General features: G+C 37.5%; 1 pseudogene; it reads left to right on the top strand.

Moving 5' to 3' along the window:
• Positions 1-9,028: 9,028 nt before the first annotated feature.
• Positions 9,029-9,756, top strand: LOC134704278 (cytochrome c oxidase subunit 2-like; annotated as a pseudogene).
• Positions 9,757-11,066: the final 1,310 nt, after the last annotated feature.

Genomic DNA, 11,066 nt, shown 5'->3' with positions numbered 1-11,066 from the left:
CACCTCATTCCTATTAGTGGCTTATTACCAGAACAATAAGAGGTTATCTGCGGCTATGTTGACAGCTTTGACTAATCGAATTGGGGATGTTTTTGTACTTTTTAGAGTTTCTATTTTTTTAAGAGAAGGGGGGTGGTTAATTTATATATACCACCCAGTGCAGACATGGGTTAATTTAGGGTTTGTGGTAGTTCTTGCAGGTATAACTAAAAGCGCACAAATGCCGTTTTGCGCATGGCTACCTGCTGCCATGGCGGCACCCACACCGGTCTCCTCTTTGGTGCATTCTTCGACATTGGTGACAGCTGGGGTTTATTTGATTCTTCGCTCTTTTTATATTATCAGAGCTAATCCCTTTGTGACTCAAATACTTATAGTCTTAAGACTATTTACTCTAATATTAGCGGGGTCAAGGGCTGTGTTTGCGTTTGACCTAAAAAAGGTAATCGCACTCTCGACTTTGAGGCAGTTAAGGTTAATAATATTCTCGATTTCAATCCTTCTTCCGTCTGTAGCTTTTTTTCATTTAGTAACCCATGCGGTATTTAAAGCTTTGTTGTTTCTAGGCGCAGGGGGTGTTATTCATAGAAACCAAAGAATCCAAGATATCCGGGGGTTAAGAAGCTTGTGGCAAGGATTACCGGTAAGAATGGGTGCAATAACGGTTGCAATTGTGTCCTTGAGAGGGGCCCCGTTTATAAGAGGGTTTTTCTCTAAAGACCTAATAATTGAGCTAAGAATGATAGACAGAAGAATAACTTATGGGTGCTATTTATTAGAGCTAACAGGTTTAATCTTCACTTCTTTTTATAGGGCACGGATTGTATTTAGAGTAATACTTGGGTCTAATTACGTTAATAGCAGAAGTTTGCGGATTAATGAGCACTTAAATATACAAACTCCTTTTCTTAGCCTGTATATTGGGGCTATTATCTTAGGAGGGGTATTAGGGAGGAAAATAGAGAGGTTTGGGTTTGTAGTAGTTCTTGAGAAATATGAGAGAGTCAGAGTATTTCTTATTCCCTTTGTAGGGTTAATTTTGTGATGAGGAGTGCTTAGAAAATTAGGGTCTAAGCCTTGGTCGTCAGCCAAACTATTAAGATTCTTTTTGAGAATGTGGCTCATAGAGAGGCTAACCTCCCACCCCAGAAAAATGGCCTTCTTTAAGGGGTCCAGGATGGTAGCTCAAAGTCTGGATCAAGGTTGACTAGAGCTATTGGGCCCTCAAGGTGCCCATAAGGGACTAGGTCAACTCAGCTGTTTGAATGAAATTGTTCAGAAAAATTATTTTACCTACCAGCTGGTAGTATGAGGGCTGGTGGTAGCGGGGGGCGTAAGCTTAATTATGTTTATATAATGAGAGTTATAGTCATATGTGTAATTTTGATGGCTGTGTTTTCGATTGTCTTAATTGCCAAGCAACCTATTTCTTTAGGGCTAGTGCTATTGAGGGGGTCTATAATTGCATGTGTGGAGGTTGCACTGGAGGTTAGAAGGTTGTTAGGGTTCTTATTGTTCCTAACTTACGTTAGGGGTGTAATAGTCCTGTTCTTGTATGTTTTAAGGATCTACCCCAATGAAGTGTATCGTTTTAATCTAGAGTTTATGGTTCTCGTCAGAAGGTGTTGTGCCAGAGCGGTCCTTATGGGTCTTATGAATTACGAGTACAGAGAAATTAGCGGGTCTTTGTTTCTAAGTTTCATGGCTGAAAGAAGCGGGTTAAGGTTATATATCCTAATAGCTGGTGTGTTACTGTTTGTAATATTAGTGGTGTCGTATTTGTGCATAAAAACCATGGTGCCTTTACGAAGAGTAAAATAAACCTAAAATAGAAGATACAGTAGCTTAATTAAAGCGTCTCATTGAAAATGAGGAAGATGGATACTTTAGTACCTTGTGTCAAATCTGTAGGAGGGTTTGATTATGGCCCTAAATTTATGGGCAAAATGCTTCTCATGATTCTAAATGCGGGCTTGAACAAATTAAGTGCAAGTTCAACATCAGTGGGGAAAATTGGTTAATAAAGGAAACTTTAACCCAGCTTTTTGACAAATTCGGGGTCAATTGATGAATGCCAGCAGCCGCGGTTAGATTCAGTTCGAATATAAATTTAAGCGGATTGGTTAGAGTCAATGTTGTGTTATAAAACTATAAAAAAACTATAGGTGCAGTGTAATGTTAACGGTTTTTTGTGGTTATATTCCTAAAGTTTTAGTGAGCTTCTAACGAATCTATGAAGTGAAACCAGGATTAGATACCCTGTTATCCATAGTTTAAAACAAAAGTTCCTCTTAACTAAACATTTGGTTGTCAAAGAGAAATAAATAGGCGGTGTCTGAGATAGAAAACAGGGGATCCTGGGTGTTAAAGGATAACCCACCTACATTTGAGCCTTGTCTTATTAGTGCGTGTGTATGGTTGTTTACTCTAATATGGTGAGTGTCCGGGTAAAATTTTTGGTTATTACTGAAGCTAACTCTTATTTTACTTGCTGAGTTCGGTAAGGTAAGTTACTTTTAGTTAGGTGCAGCTACTAGAATTGGCTATATGCCCATGTAGCACAACTTCAAAAATAATTCAGATTGACATGCAGCTTATGACAAGGTTAATCTGGGATACAGATGTAACTTAAGCAATAATTCAAAGATTGAGCTACTAAAAGGTAGCTCAACTAAGTAGACAAATAAGATAAGAAAACTTGCCTTTGAAGAAGGACTTGTAAGTAAGGGTTAAAAATAAAATTACCCTGAATACAATCAGATGAGTACTAATCGCCCGTCGCTCGCGGGGAAACCTGTGAAAAGTCGTAACAAGGTAGCAGTAACGGAAGTTGCTGCTAGGCTATAATATGCATATATAGTAAATAATATTATATTTGCCTTCCAAGCAAAAGTTCTAATGAAATTAGTGTATGCTGGCCAAATAGTTTAAGCTAAAACGTTGAGCTGTTAATTCAAAATCGCAGTAATTTGCTTTGGCTTGCTTAAGTAGTTTAGGGAAAACATAAGATTTTCATTCTTAAGTCAGATAGTATTTCTCTTAAGTTGTGCTTAGTAGTTAATGTTAATATAACTGAGAACTGCAAATTCTCCATAGTCTAGTTAGGCCTAAGCTTAGTGCCACGTGGGGGATGATCCAGTTGCTTTGATGAAGCAAAGTTCAAAAGTAGTTTTTTGGCACTTAGAACTTCGAAGCGTTATAAAGAAAAATTGTAGTAAGTAGGGCTTTGATTCCTAAAGAAAAAGTTAATCTTCTTCTTCATAAATAAGTTAAAAGTAGTTAATATATAACTTAGAATTGTCAGTTCTAGATTCCTCTTACTGAGGCTTTTTATAATTTATCTTTTTTAAAGAGACGTGCATAATTGTTTTGTGAAAAGTGCACTTGAATTAAAATAGTATAAATAAATTTTAGTACCTTTTGCATAAGGGTTTTTCAAGACAAGTTTAAGAATTTAATTTTCCCGAATAAAAGAGAGTTATTTTTTTGAGTTAAGAAATCGTGGCAGAGATTTAATTAAACTAAAGAATAGCGGCTAGATACTATTCGCGCTTTTAGATATCTGGTTGGCTTAAAAAGATGTGTAAGCATTTTCCTTAACTATTTAAGGGGTAAAATTTTTTGGGTTAAGCTGAAAAATACTAAAATTGATGTTAAAAAAAAATTGGGTTTCTATAGGCTTTAAACTGGCTATTAGATATTAGTGTATTTTAACTAAAACCAGATGGGGAAAAAAGATTAATTGGGTTATTCATTTACTTTAAAATAAGCCTATGGTTGTAGGACCAGTGACTATGATAAAAACGAGTAAAAATATTATTTATTTGGTATTACTATTTTGTTTTACCTTAAAAAACTAAAGGCTAAATAAAAGTTTTTAAACGAATTCGGCAAACTAAACTTCTCGACTGTTTAACAAAAACATTTCCTTTTGATGTAAGTAAAAGGTAGTCCCTGCCCAGTGCAACTAGAGTAATGTTTGTTGTAAACGGCGGCGTTAACGTGAGCGTCCTAAGGTAGCGCGATAATTTGCCTTTCAATTGAAGGATGGTATGAAAGGGTTAACGAAGAAGGTGCTGTGTCTGAAAATTTAATTTAAACTAACTTTAAGGTGAAGAGGCCTTTATGTAAAAGAAGGACGACAAGACCCTATGAAGCTTTATCTTAATTGGAGTTTTTGGCTCTTATACGATTTTGATGGGAGATCAGTGAAAATAAGTCTTTCACTATTATATAAATCTAACTCGTATTTCCTAACTTTATATGTGTGGCTAGCTACTCTAGGGATAACAGCGCAATTTCTCCCGAAAGATGGTATTGGAGGGGAAGATTGCGACCTCGATGTTGGCTTTAGATATCCTAGAGGCGTAGAAGCTTCTAATGGTGGGTCTGTTCGCCCTTTAAAATCTAACATGAGCTGAGTTCAGAACGGCGTGAGCTAGTTCAGTTTCTATCCTCTTTTAAAAATGAGCTAATTTTGTACGAAAGGACTTTTTCGCTAAAGCAACGCTTTGCCCTGGCTCTGTCATTGCTTAAATAATGCTACGCAATAAACTGATTAGTTTATAAAAAGGGTTGCCTTTTATGAAGCTGAAGGCCAATTAGTGGCGGTAGGGCGTGTCGTTGGTTCTTGTTAAAATTAGTATTGCTATTTTATTAAAAAATAGGGTTAAAACGGGTTGCAAATTAGGTAAAAAATAAAACAGTCTATTAATGCAGCCAAAAAGCAGCAATCACCCACCTAAAGAATAAAACAAGGGTTCTAAAAAGGCGGTGTGTAATGGATTTGTGCTAGTAACAGACAAAAAAAAACCAAACACTGTGGAAACCCTTAAGAATGAGGTTTTATAGTGTACCGCATTTCCTGTTACCGGCCGGTACAGTGACCGCAAGGCCTGTTCTCCTGTCCTTTTACACGGAAACCCTGTTGCTGATGCATGTAAAAAGCCCTTAGTTAAGATAACTTATAAGTCAAAGTAAAACTTAATTTTACTTGACATTGTGTATTTTATTGAAAATCTAGTTGCGAATGCCCATACCTGTCCAAACTTGTTTTAGATTATGCTTTACAACCTGTTGTAGATAAGGTTTTGAACCCTTTACAGTGAGTAAGCATTTTTCAGAGTCATGTGAGACTTAACCTAATTAGTGGTAGAAAAAAACAAACTTAAACCTAAATTCTAAAGCTATTTGCTTCCTGTGGTTAATTGTAAACTGCAGGAGAAATGGATCTAAGGTGTTAATTTTTTTCGTTTGCCCTAATTTTGGTTGCTCATGTGATTTTTTGGGGTTTGAAAACTAGACTATCTGTATCTTAAAATCAAAAAATAAATAGAAATCAAGTCATATGAAAGTTCCCAAAGCGTAATTCATGGGTCACTTAAAGTCTAAGCAAAAAAGTAAATCAAAAATAAAATAAAATCAAAATGACACACTAATGCCTGGGGGGGCTGATCTGGAGGGGAGGAAATAGGAAAGCAGGTTAAATAGAGGTGACAAAAATGTGGTGTGCAGCAACAAAATGAAGCTAAATAAAATTGTGAAACGTAGAAGCGTGAGCTTGTAAACAAGGTTGTGAGCGTCTTAAAAAGTAAGTGTTAACAATAGTATGTAATATTAACACGCCTAAAAGGGGGTTAGGTGGGTTATAAACTTACAAAGACTACAAGTGATGAAGTTTATGTCTGGTCCTGAGGTCCCTTTTAAGTGAGTTAGTTTCGTATAAAAGGTTTTTAAGCAAAGCAATGTTCTGTCACAGATCTGAGTGCTATAGACAATATTGTATAGGGCCTTTTTATGTAAATAAACGTGGCGTTAGGCTGTTAAATGTGCTGGTTATAGGATGGTTACATAGCAATAATTACTATATTTGCCTTCTGGGCAAAAATTTTAATGAAATTAGTGTACGCTGGGTGAATAAATTAAGCTAGAATGTTGAGCTGTTAATTGAAAATCCCAGTAATTTGCTTAGGGTATAAGATTCTTATTCTCAAGCCAGATAGCCTGTCTCTTAAGTTGTGTTTAGTTGCTAATGTTAATATAACTGAGAGCTACAAATTCTTCCTAGCTTAGTTGTACGTGGGGGGATGGCCCAGTTGCTTTGATGAAGCTAAGCTCAAAAGTAGTTTATTGCTCTGAGGTGTTATAAAGAAGTATTATAGTACGTAGGACTTTGATTCCTAAAGAAAAAGTTAAAGCTTTTCTTTATAAACAATTTAAGAGGAGTTAATTAGTTTTAGGCTCATCTCACTGAGGTTTTTTAGAATTTATCTTTCTAAAGAAATGCACACGATTGCCTCATAAAAAGCTTACTTGAAGTAAAGTGGGGCAAATAAATTTTAGTACTTCTTGCATAAGGGTAAAGCGAAGAGGCCTGTGTGTAAAAGAAGAGCAACAAGACCCTGCGAAGCTTTATTTTAATTGAAGTTTTTGGGTTTGTTAACCCAAAAGCTTATGCATAGCTTTAAGGTCTCTTTTAAGCGAGCGAGTTTTTAGCTAAAGCAATACTTTGTGACGGATCTGTAATGACATAAATAATATTGTATAATAGGCTGATTAACTTATAAAAAGGGTTCTTTTTATGTAAATGAGTGTGTTGCTTAGTGATAGATTGTTGAATGTGTTGGGCACTAGAGAGGCTGTATGAGAGTGGCTTAGGCAGGGGTTTGCTGCAAAAAAAGGCTTACTGTTAAGGGGTGTGTGAGATGGTTTTTTTTCATATAAAAACTGAGTGTTTAGAATAGACGTTGGAGGAGGGGACTTATGTCAGGGCGGAGGGGGTGACACTGTTAGGGTGCTCCCATTACCTGAAACTATTTCAGCTGTTGGAGATGCTGTTGTGAATGGTGTCGCTGAAGTTGTTCCTGATAATCAGGAGGAAGGGGGCCCCCATGCTGAGGGTGGCTATGTTCCTTTAGAAGAACAAATAGCTGTTGTGGAGCCTGAAGTCCCAGCTAATGTCTGTCAGCCAGTCGAGCAGAGAAATGTGGTTGTAAGTGAAGAAGACAGTGTTCCTGATGTTAGTAAAGACGGGGTCAGTAGTTATTAATGCTCATAGTTAAAGTTTATTGGTGTATTAATAGTTATAATTTATTAAAATAATCCATAAGATAAGCAAAATTACAGTTAATTCGTTTATTGTTAGGCTGTTATGGTCTATTTAAAAACTGGTCAATACGGGTCTCCTTACACCTAATTAACTTGGTTTTAGTGTATGCTTGAAAGGCTACAAAGCCTTTGCGGGGAGTAAGCATTCTTCAGGACCACATGAGATTCAACCTAATTATTGGCAGAGAAAGTGGTGAATTTGACCCTTAAATTCTAAGTTACTTGGGCTCTATAGCTAATTGTAAGCTGTAGGATAATGGGGATTTGAGACGTTTATTTCCTCATTTACCCCAGCTCTGGTTGCTCATGTGGTTTTCGGTTCGAAAACGAGGCGTGTATCTTAAAAATAAAAAAATTTTTGAAGCGTAAGTTGTTGGTCGCTTTAAGTCTAATTAAAAATAAAGTAAAAATGGAGCAAAAACAAAGTTGGACACTTAACACTTTGGGTGTCTTCAGAGGTGTAAAAAGGGGGGTCCAAGCTTATGTGTACTCATAAAAAAATGCGGTGTGCGGGGGGTTTGTGCCTGTATATATAACAAAAATTCATGAGGTGGCCGAGGAAGAGGTGGTGAGCTGTAAACTCATAAACAAGGTGTAGGCCTTTCTTATGAGATGGTTGGTAACAATACTGTGAATAATATTAACACGCCTAAGAGGGTTGGTCCGTGACGAAGTACTAATAAGTTGGTGAAGATTATGAATGACAGGTTCTATGATTTGCCTTGTCCTGTAAACTTAAACGCTTGGTGAAGGTTTGGCTCTATACTAGGCTTGTGCCTAATTATCCAACTTCTAAGGGGTCTTTTATTGTCAACTCATTATACTGCTCATGAAGACATGGCATTCGATTCTGTAGTACATATTATGCGTAATGTGGAAAAAGGATGAATGTTGCGTAATATTCATGCAAATGGGTCCTCTATGTTTTTTATCTGTATTTATGCGCACATTGCTCGTGGGCTGTATTATGGGTCTTATTTAGATAAGACAGTGTGGTATTTTGGGGTGCATTTGTTTTTGTTAACTATGGCGGAGGCTTTCCTCGGTTACACTTTGCCTTGGGGGCAAATGTCATATTGGGGGGCTACTGTTATTACTAATATACTTAGAGTGATCCCCGTAGTAGGAGAGAGTATGCTCCGCTATGTATGAGGGGGTTGGACCGTGTGTAATGCAACTCTAAAGCGGTTTTATACTTTACACTTTCTCTTACCGTTTGTGATAGTGGCGGTTGTTTTTTTACACCTGTTTTTTTTACATGAGAAAGGGAGTAATAACCCTTTGGGTATTGAAAGAGGTACTATGTGTGTGCCCTTCCACCCCTTCTATACTATTAAAGATCTTTTTGGTTATGTTTGCTTTAGGTTCTTTTTTATATATTTAGTGTGTGTGGATCCTGAGCTGTTAGGGAATCATTTAAACTATTGGCCTGCTAATCCTATAAAAACGCCAATCCATGTTCAGCCTGAGTGGTATTTTATGTTTGCTTATGCAATCCTTCGTTCAATTCCTCATAAAGCGGGGGGGGTATATGTTATGTTTTTGTCGATTGTAGTATTATACTAATTCCTAGTCTTCACAGAGGTAAGTATCGAAGTTTATGTTTTTACCCGTTTAATCAAGTAGTGTTTTGAGTGTTGGTTGGTAGGTTTATTAGGTTAACATGGATTGGTGCTCGCCCAGTGCGGGAGCCTTATATCATTTTGGGGCAGTGTCTTTCAGTCATTTATTTCTCTAGGTTGTTATTAAACCCTCTTTCTTTGTGGGTGTGGGACAAGCTGCTTGAATACCCTAAATTCTGTAGGAGTCGTCCTGTAGACCTGAAATGGTTTAAGTTTTTAGCTTATTTCAAGTTATTAAAATTAGTAAATCGCGAAAGTAGCGCACGTGAGTGGGCTAATAAGTGTAGAAAAATATAAATATGTCTTTTTACGGGAGTCGATATTTTGGTGATATTGTCCATGGGGAACTAGGGAAAGACCTGTTCCGGTACCATGGTTTTGTGATGATAGTAGCAGTGGCTGTGTTGGTCTTTGTTATATATATAGGATGCGTAATCCTTCTTACTAAATTTTCTTATCGCCATTTCTTGAACCGTCAACGATTAGAATTTTGATGGACTATTGTGCCAATGTTGATGTTAGTAGGGTTGTGGTTTCCTTCTATAATTAACCTATATTATATAGAAGAAGTAAAACGGCCCCGGTGAAATTTTAAGGCGATTGGGAAACAATGGTACTGATCTTACGAATTTGTCGCAATTTAGACACTCCAAGCTCTAGAGAAAGCGCTGAAAGAATTTCGTGTTATACAATTGATTCTTACATAGAAGACCAGCAGGAGACATTTAGAAAAGGAGGGTATCGTTTGTTGGATGTTGATAACCGGATGGTGGCTCCAGCAGATGTGCAAATAACTGCTTTTGTAAGAAGGTCTGATGTGCTCCATTCGTTTGCACTCCCTAAGTTACTAATTAAAGTAGATGCCATCCCAGGTCGAATTAATCGGCTTCCTATAAAAGCTTCCCAGTGTAGAATTATTTACGGGCAGTGTTCTGAAATTTGCGGGGTTAACCATAGATTTATACCGATTGTGATTGAGTTTATTCCTGAGAAATATTTTGTCATATGGTTGGAAGCTCTTAACTAAAATAAAAAATAAGCTAAAGCTTTTAAGAAGCGTTAAACTTTTAATTTAATGAACTTGTACAATGGGCAAGTAGCTTTTAGTGATAAGGTGGTCTAATATTAGGATATAGGGCTCATGCCCCTAAGGCGCCGTGAGTAGTGGCTCTTATCTTTGTGAGAGCTGGCAGAGCTAATGCGTTTGATTTAGGATCAATTCATAAGTATATATACTTGCTTTCATGGCACAAGCTGGCAGACCTAATGCATACGATTTAAGCTCGTCTTATAAGATATACTCTTGTTTGTGTGTGAATTACAAAGCTAAGCCCAGTCTCATTATGGTTAGTGTCGAGTGTCTATTTAAGACTCTAAGGAGAGTAGCTGTTTTCTTTGGAGCCTCTATCCTATTAAGCCTTTGTCAAGTGTCAGCGGACTCTTTTACTCCCTTGGGGTCGACTAAGGCTGCACTGGTGGACTGAGTAGGCGTGGTTGTTGGTGTTATCCCTTTTGTAGGGGTGCTTCTCGCTGTGGGCTTCTATACTTTGTTGGAACGTAAAATTTTGGCTATCATTATAATCCGAAAGGGTCCATCCAAGGTGAGTTATATAGGGATCTTGCAGCCTTTTAGTGACGCAGGTAAGTTGTTATGTAAAGAGTTTATTGTGCCTACACGTGCTAACGTAGGGCCCTTCATTTTGGCTCCTGCACTAATATTAACTATCAGTTTACTTGGATGGCTTTTATACCCGTATAAGTCGGCTGAAGTGTTTTATGTTTTCGGGGTGATTCTGTTTATAGTTATTACTAGAGTCAGGGTTTACGGGGTAATAATATCCGGATGGGCTTCTAACTCTAAATACTCTTTGCTAGGTGCAGTTCGTGCGATGGCGCAAAGAATTTCTTATGAGATCCCTATAGGATTTATCTTCTTTTGTGTGGTGCTGTGCTCGGGTGTGTTTATGTTTCAAGAAATTAGGGTGTTCCAACAAAGGTCCTTTTTTTTCTTTTTTCCTTTGTGCGTAGTTATAGTTGTCTGAATGCTGTGTATGCTAGCTGAAACTAATCGGGCGCCATTTGATTTTGTGGAAGGAGAGTCGGAATTAGTGTCAGGATACAACGTGGAGTACAGCGGAGGGGGGTTTGCAGTTATATTTATTGCGGAGTACTCTAGTATTCTTCTCAGAAGGGTTATAAGGGCGGCGATATTTTTCGGGGGAAATGAAGCGTTGATCGGGGTCTTTATGATGGCTTTTGCGGTCTTCTTTGTGGTTATTCGTGCTTCTTTACCTCGTTTACGTTATGATAAGTTAATGAGTTTGTGTTGGACTGTTC

Source organism: Mytilus trossulus, unplaced genomic scaffold (assembly GCF_036588685.1).
Source record: "Mytilus trossulus isolate FHL-02 unplaced genomic scaffold, PNRI_Mtr1.1.1.hap1 h1tg001344l__unscaffolded, whole genome shotgun sequence".
NCBI classification, from domain to species: Eukaryota; Metazoa; Mollusca; class Bivalvia; order Mytilida; family Mytilidae; genus Mytilus; species Mytilus trossulus.
Note: the sequence above shows the minus strand (reverse complement) of the source record. Positions and strands in the feature narration are given on the sequence as shown.